This window comes from Ambystoma mexicanum, chromosome 1p (genome assembly GCF_040938575.1).
Source record: "Ambystoma mexicanum isolate Mex_15411 chromosome 1p, UKY_AmexF1_1, whole genome shotgun sequence".
NCBI classification, from domain to species: domain Eukaryota; kingdom Metazoa; phylum Chordata; class Amphibia; order Caudata; family Ambystomatidae; genus Ambystoma; species Ambystoma mexicanum.
Window position 1 is genome coordinate 1259772855 of NC_090921.1, and position 18699 is coordinate 1259791553.

The window sequence follows — 18699 nt, forward strand, 5'->3', positions numbered from 1 at the left end:
AGCGCCCACTTCTTAGCCTCTTCCTTCCTGCTCTCAACTCTTAGATCCAGGGCGTCTCTTGGCCAGGCATCTGAAGCGAAGGGCTGACGAAGAAAAGGGCAATTCCGATTTGGACCTGTTCAGACCAGGAGGACCCAGGGCCCAACCCCCTGCTCAGAGAGCAGGTAAGCATGCACCAACATGTGATTACTCCCTCTGTCACCACAGGCCGTCCCCAACCCCTCTGGTCACCCTGTGATGTTCCCTTTTGCCGCCCTCCCTTCTCGCACACAGGTGTTACCTGTTTTGCATGGTTCTTCTACCCTGCTCCCCCCCCCTCTCTGCCCCCCTCCAGTCTACTTTAGCAGGAGTCTTTCCTGATACATTCTGGTTTCACCATCACCGTCTAGTGGCCAATGCTAGATTTGACTTTTATGGACTTCATTGATTCACAGTGCGTCACCCTTTCTCAACTCTCATGCTGGACTTCCTTTGCATCTTGTACTCATGGTGGCCCTGAATCATGCTGTTCCCATCTTCATCTTGTATCCTGGCTTGCAACATTATGTGTTACTACTGACTTCTGCAATTGTATTTGTTCTCCCCTCTTGCTTCCCCACTCCTTTTGACTGCTTACTCTCTGTCCTCTCCTCTTCTCCCTTTCTCCCTTTTCTGTCTCCTCCCCCCTCCCCTTACTTGTTTTCGCCCCACTCCCCGCAGCACTATCTGAAATGTCGTCAGGCCTAGTACGATAGTCGCTTGTTTTGTTTCTCCCCTCCCTTTCCGCACCCCTCTCGCTCACCTATATTTTCTCCGGCTCTACCAGAAATGTAGTCAGGCCTAGTACGGTAGTCACCTGTCTGTTTCCATTTCCTTCCCACTCTCCGCCTCTCTTCCTTATCTATGTCTTAGCTCTTGCACTATCTGAAATGTCTTCAGCCTGAGCACGATAGATAATTTCACATCCTTATTGTTCATGGCCTGTAAGATTGTCATTGTATTTTCCCTTGTTCGCTCTGTTGCCTTGAAGCATTGTGTATAGGCGCTATACGAATAGACTATCATATCATATCATAACTTACTGGTAATCTTCATTATTTTTAGTCCTGTTCTACCACATCCTAATACTTACGACCTACTCCACCCACCCTACTGGGGATGTTTGGGTCCATAGCAGAAGTCGTTTTGGCCTGGATGGGGTTGTGAGTCTCATGGAGTTATATGTGATATAAGGAAAGGGGTAGGGCGGCCTGGTCATGGAGCCAGGGTCCTCAGAGGGTAAACATTGTGACGGGGTAGAACAGGACTAGGAATAATGAAGATTACCGGTAAGCAATCCACACATTACGTTGTCATCGGTCAGTGCCAATGCTATTGCTGGAAAGCAAACCGAAAAGGTTACATCGCACCTAGCACTGGGCGAAATGCAAGGCAACACAAAGCAGCATAAGAAAACAACAGTAGGCGCTGCCTTATTATCAGGGGTTTATTGAAGTAACATTAGCCGCAGCTTTAATCCAATGTATTGCAAAAATGTTACAAAAGAAAATACTGATATCCTCTTTTCGGTTCTCTTTTACTTTTTTTTCACTTTTTCTTTTTTATTATGGCTTACAGTGGCCGCTCAGAGATGGACTTTTTTCTCACACACCAAGAACAGACAGATGTTCCTATTTGAAACCAACGTGCGTTTAGCTAAAAAAAAAGTTTTAAAACGTTTATTTAACTTTTCATCAGAAAACAGACAGTCCCCTTCCACCGCGTTGTTGGTTTTTCTGCTACCGGTGGATTCCTGCCTCTCCATCACGGTGTGACACATGCTGTGGGTCCATGCAGAGTCTTCGGTTCCTTGCCACGTATGATCTCCTACTCAAGGTCAGGGAATGAAGCTCCTGGTGGGAGAGGGGTGGGTAAGGGAAACATTAAAGTACCAGGCCTCTGTGCCCCAACCATGCTCTCCATTTTGGGATTTTGCACAAAGTCAACCTTGGGACTGTGATCGCAGGATCTTCTGAGGATCTCACCTGATCTCTAGCAATAGCAGATGTTGGATCTCCTGAGGATCAGCTTATGTATTCTCTTTGGAGAGTCGTTTGGGAGTCTTCTGGGGACCAGCTAGCCTGTGCTCTATGGGTTAAATTAATGGCATCTAGTAATGAAAAGCTTTCCTGTATCCTATGGAATGAAGTTTTGGAATCGCCTGGGTACCATGTCACCTGCCCTCCCCCATAGCTTATGGGTTAAGGAATCTTACTGGAGAAAGATGTACTCCTTCTGTGTAGACTGAATTTATGGAAGCCTGAGTGAATCGACTGTCAGCCTACAGATATGAGTTTGGGTAGTTTTCTGAGGATCAGCTCAGATTACTCCTCTATACTTGAATTAGGGAATCTGCTGAAAACGAAACGAGCTCTACAGTCCCTTGGGGATAGATGGATGCATTCCTCCTCGGTGATGAGGCCCAACGAGGCCGAAACATGTCTGGGGATGCTTGTGGACTTGTGCGTCTTTCCCCTTTTGTAATGGCTTTGCAGGCGAAGTACGATTTCCTGGAGGGTTGCCCAGAGCAATGTCAGAGGTTAAGATTAATTCTAAACCTTCCAGCAATCACCTCTTTTGTTTTGCTACTGTAACCCTGAGCGGGACGGGTATGCCCAGACGTGGGTCCCGTGCCTGCTGGGCTTAGAGACCCAATCAACTCCTCACTGATGAGGCTCAGCGAGGCCGAAATATGTCTGGGGATGCTTGCGTTTTGATCCTTTTGTTTTCAAATTAATGGCTCGACACCCAAATATGTCCCTATATATAAGAGTTAAAAATCACCTATGGACTAGCTCGCATTTTTCCCATTCATTGTATGATGGTTGATTCTGGAGTGCGAGATTACTTCTCACTCATATTTAGAAGTAAGGGTGTTTCCTGTGGACCATCTTGCCTGTCCTTATGCACCAGGAGTAGGGTATCTACCGAGGACACATTCACCTGAGCCCTATAGTTGGGAGAGAGGGAACATCCTAAAGACAAGGGCCATTGTTCAGCAGTCAGTAATTCTCAATAGGACCTGCTCACCTGCCCCAATAGAGTGGAATTAGAGAATGTCTTTAGGAAAAGCTCACTTGGCTCAATGGAATCAGTGAACCTCGTAAGGACCCGCTTTAATTTCCCCAATATTTGGGAGGTAATGAACCTTTTGAGGACTAGCTCAGCTGTCCCACTAAGAAAGAAATGAGCAATTCTATGAGCGCCAGACCATCTGCCCCCCTCCCCCCCTTTTGATCGGAGTTGGGGATTCTCAAAGGAAAACTCATTTACCCCAATAGGTAGAAGTGGATCTCTGGTGTGACAGCCCACCTGCCCTCTTTGTTTCAAGTGGTGTTAAGGGATATTGTGAGGGCTGTCCCACATGTCCCCTTTATAATACATAGAATTTTTTCCCACTAAGTTGTTTGGCCTCTAGCATTATCCGCTCTGGGGGCTGGTATGTAAGCCGGAATCACTATGGAAGAAATGTAGCACAAGATGGCCGCTGATATCTGCTGATATGAGAGTCGGCATTTGCCTGCCTGCATGGGCTGCAGGTAAACAGAGGCCACACTGCCATGTCTAACTTCAGCTGCCACACACAGTGATGCTCTTTAGCACCTTGCCTGCAAGGGGGCTGCCTTATCCTGCCTGTGCAAGAGGCTGCAGCACTCCCTCCATTTTGGATATGTATAGCACATTACCTATGGCAAGTTCTGCAACAGAAGACAACCAGTCTGAGGGCCTGGAGCATGCTGCCCTTGTGATGAGATGTATCACACCTACTACATGAGGGTCTTTCGCACCCCGCGCGTGTCAGGGTTTGAAGACCCCTTCTTGTGTGAGGGTCATATTACATGGTGTGAAGCTGCCTACCTGGATAATGCTGAGCAGAAACAGGCCTGTGCAGTGGTCCGTCATCCACCTTCTGAACGATGTCCTACCGTTGTCTGCCTACACCATATCAGCAAATGTTCTGTGTGTTTCTAGCAGTGAGGCTGCTCTTTGGGCCAGACAGTGATGAAGTCTGGGGTGCTGCACCGTGCGGGCGCAGAGCAGGTGGCTTTGCTGTGTGCCCAGAAGAGCTGGCCTCTGGCTTCCATAATGCCAATCAGTCATGTACCTAGATTTCCTCATAAACACTGCTGTCACCTGTGCATAGTCCTCATATGAGACACTACCTGCCCGTTTTTTCACTCTGCTATTAATCCCACGATCAGCGATGGGGGGTCCAGAATTCTGGCAATAGGGCACGCTATTAGGCTTTCTAAAACACCCCCATAATGTCAAACCAGACACTTTATAGGGGGTCCAAACCAGCTCACACTGTTTCAGGGTCACCTTTGCACAGTTCTTCAGAGAGTTATAGTCTGAGCAGGGAGTATAATGAAAATATCACCCAAAGAGCTGCGCCCCTTCCCTCAGGTCTTCGCAGCTGATCCATATACAATGCCACTCAATGTACCATGGGTGTTTGGTTGGGTTCTGGGAAGTACCACCTGTTAAAAGTCAAAGTTGCAGGAACGGGTGGCAACAAGACCATGAAGGCCTTGGGCAGAGACGTATAGGGCTGACTCTGACATCAGGCACCCAAAAGAAACGGCTTCCAAACATGGAATACAGTAGGCAGAAAGTCCCCACCCAAGTCTACATTCGTGGGTGATCTAAGGGTGTGTGCCCAGGGTGTGCAGCACATACCCTCATATTGCTTAGAGATTGGATAGAGGAGAACCACGAAAGAATGTGATCACTTGCCCTGTCATGACCAACAATTAGGACCACATAAAAAATGCAAAGGGATACAAAGACACAGAGAGACTCATTTAGATTTTGGAGGATGCTAAAATCTGCCGCTTTTCCACCGGCTGTAAGAAGTCTTTTTAAAGATAGCAGTCCACCAGCTGTACATTGCTATCCACCATCGAAAAGCCGCCAGAAAATCGGCCACCTTCCGTTGTAATTCATGGAGACCAGCAGATTTTCTGCCAGCTTTCTGTGGAGTGCTAGCTCTACATAGACATCTTTCTGCTGGCGGAAAACCGGTGGATTATAAACTCTGCCACACTCTAAACAAGGCCCACTGTGGGTAAAATCAATGGGATGCCCAAAGACGCACAGTGGTAACATCCAAGGGATGCATAAAGAGCCATAGCGGATAAAGTCAATGGGATGAATAGAGGTGCACAGTGGGCAAAGACATAGAGATGCACAAAGAAGCATAATGAGTAAAGTCATACGGATACAAAAAGAGGCACAGCCTCAAGAAAGCACGGCTAGGACAATCTCAAGGACACACAATTAGGAAAGTCTAAAAGACACACCGAGGAGGAAGTCTAAAGGACACAGGACCCCTAATAGGAGATTTGCGAAGAGCACACAACAGAATGAGAAAAGTCTCAAATTTGCCTAATTAGGATTAGGACATTTATAAAGATGCACCATGATCAAAAATGTCCATGACTACCAGAGGAAAGTCCCAATAAGTGAATGAAAAACGCCCTAAAGATCCACCAGGGGATAAGACTTAAAGATTCATAAAGAAGAAGGTCTTAAACAGGCAAAGTAGGGACATTTTCAGGGATGCACAATGCTAACATTTTCAGTGGTCCAAAATACACAGTCACAATGGCACACAACACATACCACTTTGGGTAGGGAATGAACATTGAGATAACTCTCAAGAACACGCTATTAGGACAATCCCAGGGACAAGCAAAGAGGGAAACTCTCAAGGACACTCGAGGACAATCAATGAGCACATTTCCTTGGGTGCACATTGAGGAAGGTTTCAAAGATGCCAACGGAGGAAGTCACACGGAGACGCAATAAGAAATCTCATGGGCACACAATGGGTAAAGTCTCTGGAATGCAGGATAAGGGGTGTTAACAACAAAACATGATGAGACAAGTCTCTAGTTGACACAATGGGGATGTATCGAGGACACATGGTAAGCAAAGAATCAGCAGGGGTGCAAGGTGCCAAATGTCTCAAAGGCACCCGAAGACAAAAACCTCGGAGAGACACACTGAGAACGTTCCTAAGAGACATACAATAAGGAAGGCCTCAGAGACAGGGGATGGAGAACAAAGCTGGCCTTTAGGTTAACACTTTACAGTACTGATAAGCATGGTCCTGGATGGCTGTGTTTTTGTATGGCAGTGATCCCAGCTAGAATCTGTTTTTTCTGATAGATAAACTAGAGCAATTGAGAGTGTGAATCAGCGTATTACTCTTGAGATTTGAAATGGTCACCTTTCTAAGCTGTCATTCTCAGTGGATGTTTCTTGATTTGGCAATGGCATGTCAGTGCACCATGTACCATGGTGAGCCAGTCCCCTAGGGATGTTAGAGTACCTCCTCTGGGAAGGTCTTCATGGCTAAATATACAACATCATATATCAGATTCCTGAAGATTCTGGAATATAGGGAGTCTCTCCCAGTCAAATAGGTGTATCTTCTGGCTTTATAGATAGAGCTTTTCTAGATGACAGGAGAGTGTCTCCCTGAGAACAGGCATTATAGTGAGGTTTCAGGTTCACTTCTCTAAAGCTCCAGGTCCCTCCAGTGGGCACCAGGTGGGACCAAATCATGGATCTTGGGAATGCACTGCCCCTCATTCAGTAGAGGGGGAACAATGGGCCCCTTTGCTGCTCTGGGAGAAAATCATTTCTTCTGAGCACACTCTCGATGGACACAATCCATGCACTTTGAATAAGAAAGCCAGCCTCAGTGACAAGGACACTGTATCCAGGATCGGATAAACACTCTCACTATGCACTATCTGTCCAACCGGGCACCGTCTGTCCTCTGCTGTGAACCTGTCTGTCCTCTGCCTCAGTTCTTTACCTTGGCAGTGTCTGTCCTCTGCACTGGCATTGCCCCCTCCTCAACACCCACTCTCTTCTACCTTGCCACTCTTTGCCCTGAGCCCGGGCACTGTGCAGCCTCCAACCTACACATGCAATAATCAACGAAAGTCTACTGATACACCATGATCCACTCACCTCCATAGAAAAGGGGATTCTGGAGGTGTGGAGGATATGACGGCAGACTCACTGCCATCCATGTTTGCACCCAACAACACCACCCAAACCATATCAATGTTTCCTTTTTTATTTTGGTTGGCATTTCCTATGAAGTCAATCGGGTGCCTTCTCTCCTGGCATAGAGGTGAAATCATGCAGCTCAAGTCAAGACAATATGGCACAAGTGAAAGTCCAAGTGGTCACATACAGTTCCGAGACCCCTGGGGGTAGGTGCCAGTGGTGAGACAAGTAGGTCAGGCCTGTGGCAAAGGAGAAACTACAGCCAGTCATTAATGCCATGATGGCATAGTCGAGTAAGTCAGATCCAGTTGAGGCATATGGCTGGGTCCATCTCAGACGGAAGAACCGTAGGAGGTTCATCATGTCTCTCAAATTCTTAGGGTGAAGGGGCTGTCCATGTCAAGTGCAGAGGCGGTATTTCCAGAGTCCATCAGGTCAGGTTGAGCTAAACTAACAGAGGAACGACTGTCAGGTTATGTCCCGGCATACATGAAGAGTCTGACAGTTTACGTCCAAGGTAAAGGATAGAGTCCAGAAGATTAGGTTCATCTTGAGTGCACAAGGGAGAGTCGGGCAGGGGAGACTGAGGTCTATCAGCACAGTGGAGAGTCAAGAATGTCAGGCCGAGCTCTGAGACTACGAGGGGAGTCCAGCAAGTCAGTCACATCTCTTAAGAAACAAGGGAAGGTGAGGTCCCAGTATGTCAGTCCAACAGCATTGGGAAGGTCCACTCTAACAACACAAGAGAGAATGGAGCAAAACAGGTTCTGTGAGGGCACAGGAGAGAGGACTGCTGGTTAGTCCAGGTTAGGAACAGCTCTGAAGGCACAGGAGCAAAGCCCAACAGGCCAGTTGCACTGAACAGAAAGCGGATCCAGCAGATCATGCCCAAGCCACAGCAAAGAGTCCAGCAGGTCAGGCAAAGCTCAGAGGGCAGGGAACCTCCAGTGGCCAATGGGCAGTAGGCGTCATCTCTGAAGTGAAAGGATGTAGGGGCCACTGGCAGCTGCTGCTTTTTAGCGGTGTCAATAATTGAAGGCCATTGCTGTTTGCTGCTCCAGCAATGGGCATTGGGAGATATGGGGCTTGGGGTGGAGACATAAGAAAGGGTAAAGTGATCGTTCACATGCAAGTCACCGCACTGTGGCGGACCCTCCTCTTCAGTCACTGGTTGGGCCTCAGCACATGGGTATATGTCCAGGGCCCTGCGGCAGGACACTGCAGGCCCGGCAGGCAATCTTGCATCTTCGGTGGGCACTCTTATGTCCTTGGTGGGCTCACTTCCATCTCTGGCCGAGCTTGTGACCTCCACATATCTGCCTCACCAATGCCGGGCAGGGAAGGAAGATGGGGCTGGGAGGCCACTCCCTGTGAAACAACTCAGTGCTATATGGCTTCGAGAAAATCAAATGCGAAATGGTTCCTTCGGCTCCGAACGCCAAGTCTGGCTCTCCATCCATCATTGCATCTTCCTCAAGGGCAGGACCCTCTTCCTCAGAAATGAAAGAGAGAGAGAAGCACAAGCTCGCAAGCCCTGTGAGAGAGGGGAAGAGAAATGACAGAAGAGTGAGTGTAGGAGGGATGGGAGGGAGTGAATGAGAAGGCGTTAGAGAAATAAGAAAAGAGAAAGATCGGAAAAGAGGGGGAGAGAAAGGAAGACCAGGGGCGGGAATGAAAGACCGAGAGAACAGGGACAGTTAGTATTCATTTTGCTGAGCAAGTTTTAATTCAGTCCAAATCCTACTGGTAAATTGGGTTATTTCGACATACAGCACTTGTCCTTTCAATGTAAGATAAAACTGCGTATCTCCATGAGGTCAATCCTCCCCCCTTTGTCCAATGTCGCCCTTGACTTGTCTGATCTCCTCCCACAGCATTTTCCACGTGCTGAATCTCTCCAATAGTGAGGTGGATCCTTCCACCTCCCCTCCCCCAAAGACCAGTATTTGGTGCCACCTCCCTTGGTGGTATGTGAAAATGTCCCCAGGGTAAAAAGTCGCCAGGTAGGCGATTTGTTTTTCCTGCACCCCTAAAGTCTTTTCCCCACTTATTCTAGGATGGGCGTGAATTGCTATTCTAACTCCAGTCCTGCAATATTTGGGGAAAGTGCTTGATATTCGTAGGAGTGCAAATTTGGGGTAATGTCACCCTGAGACGACCTTTTCCCAGGCACATTTATCACTGGATACCCCTCCCTCTTGTGACCTATTTCATCCTCCCTTTCTGCTCCCCTGTATGAACGGTATTGTTTTTATAAACAACAAAAAAGGTCGATTTATAAATACCGCTCTGTGACCGCGCAGAGCGATCTTTTGAAATCAAACTGTCATGATCCTGCCGCACACGAGTGCACGCAGGGGCTGACAAGCGTGGGCAGGAGGGGAAAGGCGCATTGAGAGAGATAAGTGTGTTTAATGTGTAGTGTGTATGTGTGTGTGTGTTTGGGGAGATAGTGTATGTTGGGCTGGAAAGGGGGTGGTAGGTGAGGAAGTAAGGGGTTGGGCCAGCGGGAGAGGGTTGTGGTAGGGCGGTATCACCTTCTGAGTGGGGGGGGGGCAGTATGTGATATTTCAGCATTTTAAAGCTCACACAAAAAAACGCCCCCAAAAAACAGTCTTTTTTGCATTCAGCATTTAAAATGCGAAAGTATCACTGAGAACCATATGAACATCATGTCCTCAATACCTCCCAATGCATGTCCTGTGCCACCCCCCCCCCATCTCCCTCAACCCTGCCCCCAGGTCCCAGCATGTTCACTCTCTTGTCTCACCTTCCTTCTGAAAAGGTCCATCTGATGGCCTTTATTCTTGATCTGGTTAGAGCAGGCTCCATCTGACAGGAGTTTTTGTAATTGAGAAAAGGGTTTCTATGGAATGCAGCCTTTGTTTTTCTATTGGTCTGTGTCCTACACTTGTACACTGAATGTTGCACAATATTTTGCCGGTTGCTAATGACACAGATAATGGTGTGCGTGCGTGTGTCTGTCTGGGTCAGCTGCAGCAATTCTGCAGTGTTACATGCATTCGCAACTGCCTTACCAAAAGTTACCAAAATCTTCTTAATAGAATTTTTCTCTTACTATGTCATGTTACTTGGGTTTAGGCCCAAACCAGGGCTGTGGTTATTCATCAATGTTGAGGATAGGATCCAGAGATTTCCTAAGAAGTAATTGGGTATATCAATAGTACAGGGGGGGTACCCTTTCTTTCCATGTTAAATCTTGACAGATGGCCCGCCCGCATTTCTGGTCTTAGCCCTGCCCCTTTTCCTGAGTCCCGCATTTCTGGTCTTAGCCCTGCCCCTTTTCCTGAGTCCCGTACCATTGATATCAAATTGATGTCATTTTATGTTATGTTATAGGGTTTTATAACGTGCACCTTTGCCACGTGTGTGGTTCGTTGCTGCTCTGGTGGATATGTAAAGCAAGGGAAGGCGGGGGGTAAGTTAGTAGGACTGAGCGGGGGGAAAGAGCAAGAGAGCTGTGATGTGCTGTTGGCAACTTCAGTTTGGTTGACACCATTCGCTGAGCATAGGTGTGTTTTTGGTTGGTAGCCACTGTGTGCTGTTGTGCGAGCCTATGTGTGGTTTGTTTTGTTTTTGTGGTGTAGTAAAGTGTGTGTGGTTTGTTGTGCTGTAGAGGTATGGTTGTGTTTGGTTCAGAGTTTGAGTGGTGTATGTAGAAGAATGAGATTTTTAGTAGGGTTGGTTAGTGGGGGTACCCTATCCTGCCCCCTATGTTTTGATTGACTGTGGCCGTATCCCTTCCCGAGTTGTACATTCTGCTTTGCTACACTTACCACTCCTATGTTGTGTGGAGAAGAGTGGGTCCTCATTGGGCAATTCAGTGGCAGTAACTTTTCCACTCCCAGTGTTCAGACCAAGTGCTGCCCACATCCTCTCCCCTTAGCACCCCCTGGTGTGCAGCAACCATCACCCCCACAGGCTCTGCCAGAAGAGGGAACCACTCCCTGTGTTCTGAGATCGGGACACGCCTCTCTCCCCTTTTTTCCTCTAAGGCCCTCTATCAGTGATCCAATTGATTCAGACACATGTCTCTCCCCTGTTTCCCTTTTGACCCTCTTTAGGTAAGGGCACACCTAGGTCTCCCTCCCATTCGGACAGCTCTCTTCTTGCAGTTAGGCTAAAAGCAGGAAACTGCTACCTGACACAGTTAGGCTAATCAGGGTTGCAAAACTGATTTTCTCGGATCGCCGAATGTACCTTCGAAGCTGCGTGCCGTGGGCCAGACTACTAATGTGTTGCATGGAGCGATTGAGGGGTGACCAAATGATATGAGCAAGGGGATGAAGCAAGGACAATGAAACAGAAAAAGCTTCCTGGTCATGAAGGTGGGGCCCTCGAAGAGTAAGTACTGGGACTAAGTAGACCAGAACTAGGAGTAATGAAGATTTCCAGTAAGTAAGCCCCCGCCCCTGCAATCTCACCCATGTTAAGTTACCACCAGCAGATAAACACTTCATTTGCAAGTGGGGAGGGCTGCAACGACATTCAGTACCATATATTTCACCCAAATGAACATAAAGGGCCTGATTCACAGAACGTTTTACTATGGGATTGCGCCATTAGAAAACACTTCCATGAATCAGGCCCAAAGTGTTTCCATGTTGTTACTGCCTTCACATATCTATCTTCAGCTGCTGCCAATGCCACATTCAGTCTCTCTTTTTACCCGTCTCTCTCTCTCTCTCTCTCTCTCTCTCTCTCTCTCTCTCTCACTCACTCACTCTTACTGTCATTCGTTCTCGTCCCTCTTCTCTGTTAGTATTTCTCTCTCTCCCTATGTTGCCATTTCTGTGTGTCTCTCCCTATTTTGCCATCTCTCTCTCTCTTTCTCTCTCTCTCTCTCTCTCTCTCTCTCTCTCTCTTTGTCTCTCTCCCCCTCTCTCTCTCCCCTCGCCCCCCTAAACCCTCTGTAAGCAACACTCCATGAGCTTGCTCCCATCTACCTTTGGGTGCCACAGTTAACCAGCAGAGCCTCTTTATGTGCTCCTCGGTACATCCCTACACTCAATCAATTGCCCGAAACCCTTATTTGCATTATTTGGTTTTGTTCTATGGTTATTGGGTATTTTTGAAAGAACGTATCAGCATGAGCAATTCGTTTTGCACTGCACTCCCCAAGAGCATGACTGGGGTTCATACACCCGCTAGCATCCCTTTTCCAAAGGCTCTAGCCCAGTCCAGGTTTTCTTAGTTAATTGTAGCACTTGAATTGCTGGATTTCTCACTTATAAACCCAGGACCACAAGTTGCAGAATGCAAAGAGAAAAACAGTATTGGGTCAGCATCTGTCGAGTGTCAAGGGACATGTTGGCATGTATGAAGGTCTCACTTTCATTTCTTTCGGAAATTAAATGCATAGTAAAGAAGAGATTGACAAAGCCTTATCATACAGCTTGGTTTAATGCCCTATTTGATTTTATAGTGAGTATAAATCTCTTATCATCTTTTTAAATCTGCTTCTGTTCCTGGCACTCCCAGAAGAACCATTGCGGACATCTGTCATAAAACACTGCAGAGGCCCTTGCCCTGCTTCCCTCTTTTTTTATCATTTTACCAAATTATCGCTGATCACATTTCCCTCCTCAGCAGGCTCACGCAAATTAACTTAAAAATAACACTGTGGTGTGAATATGAAATTTAATCTGCCCCACCTGTTCCGCTGCTAATCAAGTGTTGAATCAGAAAGCTTTTGTTACACTAACACTGAATCTAATTTCAGTTGTCACTATTCAAGTGTGACACCATTGACTGGGCATTAAATTAAAGTCACTTTGCATTTCAAAGGGCAGTGACATGTTTCTGCTCAGCAGCTTAACTCCTCTTGAAGGAACGTGGAACAAATAAACAGGAAAAATGCTAAAATACGATTGGTTGGGAAGAAAGGCGACCAAGGTGCTGCTATCCATTGCATATGACCGTCTCCACTGCTGGCCCTCTAGCCAGCAATGGTCCTGGGCAAACTGTTTGTTTACCTGTGTAATGAAATGCGGCAGACTGCTTGAAGTGGGCCGTATCTCATTGCAAAAGTAAACACTCCTGCCGGGCTCCACATCACGGGATGGGGGGCCGCATTTGGCCCCCGGACCGTATGTTGTGCACCACAGGGCTAATTGATAGCTGGTAAGAGGGAAAAGTGCCTAAATTGGAGACATAACAGTCAATACAATAAAAATAGATTTGAGATACCTGGGAAGAGGGAACATGCCTGAGATTAGATAAACAGCAGTAAAATGAAAATCAACTGGAAGTTGAAACACAGCAGTGAATTGAAAACTAATTACTAGCTAACTAACCTTGGATATCATTTTTACATACATTTTATATAGATGTTATATTAACTGAATATACATTCTATATATAGTAAAGATAATGTCATGACACTCCAGATGTTTGGGTGCCATGCCTCTGTCTAGGGTTATTTTTAGATGCCGTCAAACGTCTGGAGTATCCTGATGCCATCTATACTATATATAGAATTTATATCCAGTTAATATAACATGTATATAAAATGAATAAACAACTTATAGTCTTGGAGTCATTAAATCGATATAAAACATATGGAAATGCATACTACATTTTATATCAAATTGTATGTAAAATTCTATATCAAGCAAGCTCATTGGCCCTTGGCTGGTCGTTACCAGCCCAACAAAGCCTTTGTCGGGCTGTTGTGTCCTGGCCACCATGGAAAGGGAGAAGGGACCACATGTAGTCTCTTCTCCTTGTTCCCTGGTGGCCATCTTTTTTGTTTCCTTTTTTCTATTGCCACCATGGAAGGGGAGAAGGGACTACATGAAGTTTCTACTCCGGTTCTGTGGCGGCCAACTTTTATGTTTTCTTTTTAATTCGTTTTTTGAATGGCCGTCATGGGAAGGAAGAAGGGACAACGTGTAGTCCCTTCTCCCTGATGGCCATTTTCTGTGCTTTTTTTCCCTAGAGGTGAGGAACAGTTTCAACACCGTTTCTCAAATTGGGAATAAAATGCTGTAAGTACCCTGGTACGACGTGTCGGGGTACTAATAGCCATAGTACCCTTGAACGGGGGCGTTGCCGGGCAGGTAATGCCCCCGGGGCTACGTTAAAGGTCTTGCTTCGCTCTAGCTTCTAACTATCGCCCCAGGGGCATTACCCTACTGGTAATGCCACCCCTCCTCGGGTTCTATTGCTTAAAGAGGCATGCTATTAATTAATTGATGCAGTAACATATAGGCCTGTCAATGGGGTGTGTAGTTATGAGGGTAAAGTTAAAAGTATGTCTCATAGTTTTCATTTGGACATGCTGTAGTGTAAGGGGGGAGTGTCCAGGCGTGCAATGTTCTACATAATGAAGTAGAGGATATAGAAGTGTCAGGGCATGTTATTTTGCGTTAGGCATTGTCTAAGGCACGCGAGTAACTGAGTGGCCTCAATTTCACTATATGGGGCATATGACACAAGGTTAATATGGAATGTTGCAGACAGTGGGGTATAAGGAACAGGAGTGACAGGGAGTATTATGTAGCACACACACGGCTGGAGGAGACAGGAGCGCCTGGGAGTGCGGAAATCCCATTACTGCATGTGCTAATTCTTCATATCCACCACGTTACACACGTTTCGGTAAAATAAGGCAGCATTTTCAAATACCAGCCTTTTAACCATTACGCCTACACTCATAAAAAAAAGGCCAGTGAAATAAATGGGATACAAGTGTCCGGGAGTGTTCATGTTGGCAGAGTAGTGTATTTGGCACAGGAGTGACTGGGGGTGTTGTTTTGCACACGGTGGGCTATAATTAAAAGGAGTCACTGGGAGCATTATTTTGTACCCATTGCGGTTTAAAAGGCAGGAGCTAACGCTATGTGGCACACAATGGGGGTCTCAGGGACAGGAATCGCAGCTGCAACACTTCACTCGGGGTGTAAGCAACAGAAGTGACTAGGGGCCTCATTAGGACCCTGGCGGATTTCGCGGTGCTAAATGCACCGCGAAGCACGGCGGAAAGCCGTCGATAGCGCCATGGGGGTTGGCGGATTTACCGCCCCATTCCGACCTTGGCGGAGCGGTAAATCCCCAATCCCCATTCTGCCCTTCCCCATTCCCATTCTTGCCCCATAGGGTATAATGGGAGTGGGGAAGGAGTTAATTACGCCACCGTAAAATACGGTGGCGTAATTAACAACGAGGTCCCGTAGCGCCATGGTTTTCTCCGCCTGGTAAAACCAGGCGGAAAACGGCGCCATGGCGCTAAGGGAACTCGTAGTACGGCGGACGGGTCCGCCGCGATTAGCGCTGGCGGAAACCCACTCCGCCAGGGTCCTAATGAGGCCCTAGGGGTGTTAAGATGCAAACTACAGGTTAGAAGGATCCGGGCATTTCATTTTTCACACAGTTGGGCATACGTGTGTGTTATATTGCACTCTGGAGAATAAGGAACAGTTGTGACTATGGGTGGGTGTTGAAGTGCCCACAGAAAGGAGGAAGGGAAAGGAACGCCTGAGAGTGTTATTTGCACACAATGGTCTAAAATGCGGAGGAGTGACTGTGTGTTATTTTGCACAGGGAGATGGGAGTCTTGTTTTGCTATTATAATTGGTTATTTATAACTCACCAAGCGAGGACCCGGGGATCGAACCTGTGTTGCTAGGCGCAGTCTTGCTTTTAAGGCGAGCTCGTCGCTCCCGAGATATCCTCCCGGGAGGTGGCTGAGTGACTGGGAGTGCTGTATTTCACGCGGTAAGGGGCTAGGGGTGTCTAGGAATGTTTTTTTGCAACACAATGTTTCAGGGGGGCGGGGGCTAGTGACTGGGAGTGTTATAGTGCACACAGTGAGGTGGAAGGGATAGTGTGTAAGGCTGCTAGGATTCGAATCTCCGCAGGTTTGCATTGTGCTGATATGCAGTCCTGGGTTCTTGGGAAAGCTGCTGTGTGGCTCTGACCCTCTGAGTACTGCAGGGCATGTGTACGTGCTCCACTGCGTTCCCCTTTACCTGGTAGAGAGAGCTGCAGCATTGGAGGGAATTCTGCGGTATCCATGGCAATGGAGGAAATGAAGCAAGGAGAAGCAGCAGGGTGGACGTGAGAGGAGGCTTTGCTCCAGGACCTTGACTGCTATTGGTGCTCATTCCCAACCTCTAACAGGATCAAATCAAAGGAATCTTCTTGTTGGTTTCAGGCAGAATCTATGCCTGAAGCCCAGCGCTTGTCCTTGGTGTATACCCTGAACTCTGGGGCCTGGCGGTGCAATTACTCCAGCCAGTTACCTCAACCCCTCTCATTCATTTTGTCATTTGTATAGCACATTTCACCAGAATTATGGTCCCAACGCGCTGTTGGTTGAATGTCCTCGTAGGGACCGCACTCCGTATTTGGGACAATTTGGGAGGTGCTATTATGCTTATCTGCATTTCACCCATTAAAATTTTGTGAGGGTGGCCAGGACCTTAGTAGTCATGAAGCCACCCCTACTATGCACACATGCGTCACTGTATCCACCACTACTATGCACACATGCATCACTGTATCCACCGCTACTATGCACACATGTCACTGTATCCACCACTACTATGCACACATGTGTCAGTGTATCCATGACTACTATGCACACATGTGTCACTGTATCCACCACTTCTATGCACACATGCATCACTGTATCCACCACTACTATGCACACATGCATCACTGTATCCACCACTGCTATGCACACATGAGTAACTGTATCCACCACTACTATGCACATATGCGTCATTGTATCCACCACTGCTATGCACACATGCATCACTGTATCCACCACTGCTATGCACACATGCGTCACTGTATCCACCACTACTATGCACACATGCATCGCTGTATCCACCCTTACTTTGCACACATGTGTCAATGTATTCACCACTACTATGCACACATCCGTCACTGTATCCACCACTACTATGTGCACATGCGTCACGGTATCCACCACTGCTATGCACACATGAGTCACTGTATCCACCACTGCTATGCACACATGCGTCACTGTATCCACCACTGCTATGCACACATGCATCTCTGTATCTGCCACTACTACGCACACATGTGTCACTGTATCCACCACTACTATGCACACGTGTCACTGTATCCACCACTGCTATGCACACATGCATCACTGTATCCACCACTGCTATGCACACATGCATCACTGTATCCACCACTACTATGCACACATGCATCGCTGTATCCACCCTTACTTTGCACACATGCGTCACGGTATCCACCACTGCTATGCACACATGAGTCACTGTATCCACCACTGCTATGCACACATGCGTCACTGTATCCACCACTGCTATGCACACATGCATCTCTGTATCTGCCACTACTACGCACACATGTGTCACTGTATCCACCACTACTATGCACACGTGTCACTGTATCCACCACTGCTATGCACACATGCGTCACTGTATCCACCACTGCTATGCACACATGAGTCACTGTATCCACCACTACTATGAACACATGCATCACTGTATCCACCACTGCTATGCACACATGCATCACTGTATCCACCACTGCTATGAACACATGTGTCTCTGTATCTGCCACTACTATGCACACATGTGTCACTGTATCCACCACTAATATGCACACATCCACTACTATGCACACATGCGTCACTGTATCCACCACTGCTATGCACGCATGCATCACTGTATCCACCACTGCTATGCACGCATGTGTCTCTGTATCCGCCACTACTATGCACGCAGGTGTCACTGTATCCACCAGTACTATGCACACGTGTCACTGTATCCACCACTACTATCCACACATGTGTCACTGTATCCACCACTACTATGCACATATGCGTTACTGTATCCACCACTGCTGTGCACACATGAGTCACTGTCCCCACCACTACTATGCACACGTGCATCACTGTATCCACCACCACTATGTACATATGTGTTACTGTATCCACCACTGCTATGCACACATGCGTCACTGTATCCACCACTGCTACGCACACATGTGTCACTGTATCCACCACTACTATGCACACATGTGTCACTGTATCCACCACTATGCACACATGTGTCACTGTCCCCACCACTACTATGTGCACATGCATCACTGTATCCACCACTGCTATGCACACATGAGTCACTGTCCCCACCACTACTATGCACACGTGCATCACTGTATCCACCACTACTATGTACATATGTGTTACTGTATCCACCACTGCTATGCACACATGCGTCACTGTATCCACCACTGCTACGCACACATGTGTCACTGTATCCACCACTACTATGCACACATGCGTCGCTGTATCCACCATTACTATGTACACATGTGTCGCTGTATCCACCACTACTATGCATACATGCGTCACTGTATAACAACCTTATACTCAGAATTGTAGCCCATATGGGCATTTCACTGAGCAGTGCGTGGATATCTTTAGGAAGGCGCTTACACATCCTCTTGAACAGAAGCTGTAATCCTCACTTCGATGGTGCATAGCCCTGTGCGCAACCCGCAGGTGGCTTCCATCTCCACAGGACTGCTACAGACTTTCAGCCTTTCAGAGTGGATAAAATTAGGACCGTTAGATGGAACTCTGCAAAATCAAAGCTTTGATGCCTCAATGGTTGTTCAAAAGATAGT

General features: G+C 47.3%; 1 protein-coding gene across 4 annotated transcripts in view; it reads right to left on the minus strand.

Annotated features, from left to right (window-relative positions):
- Positions 1–1449: 1449 nt before the first annotated feature.
- Positions 1450–18699, minus strand: part of SYT3 (synaptotagmin 3) — an 835659-nt gene continuing 818409 nt past the window's right edge. For all 4 annotated transcript variants that reach the window (XM_069605085.1, XM_069605103.1, XM_069605091.1 and 1 more), the window contains exon 12: positions 1450–8581. The gene's annotated coding sequence lies outside the window, so the exon portion shown is untranslated. The remainder of the gene's footprint in view (positions 8582–18699) is intronic.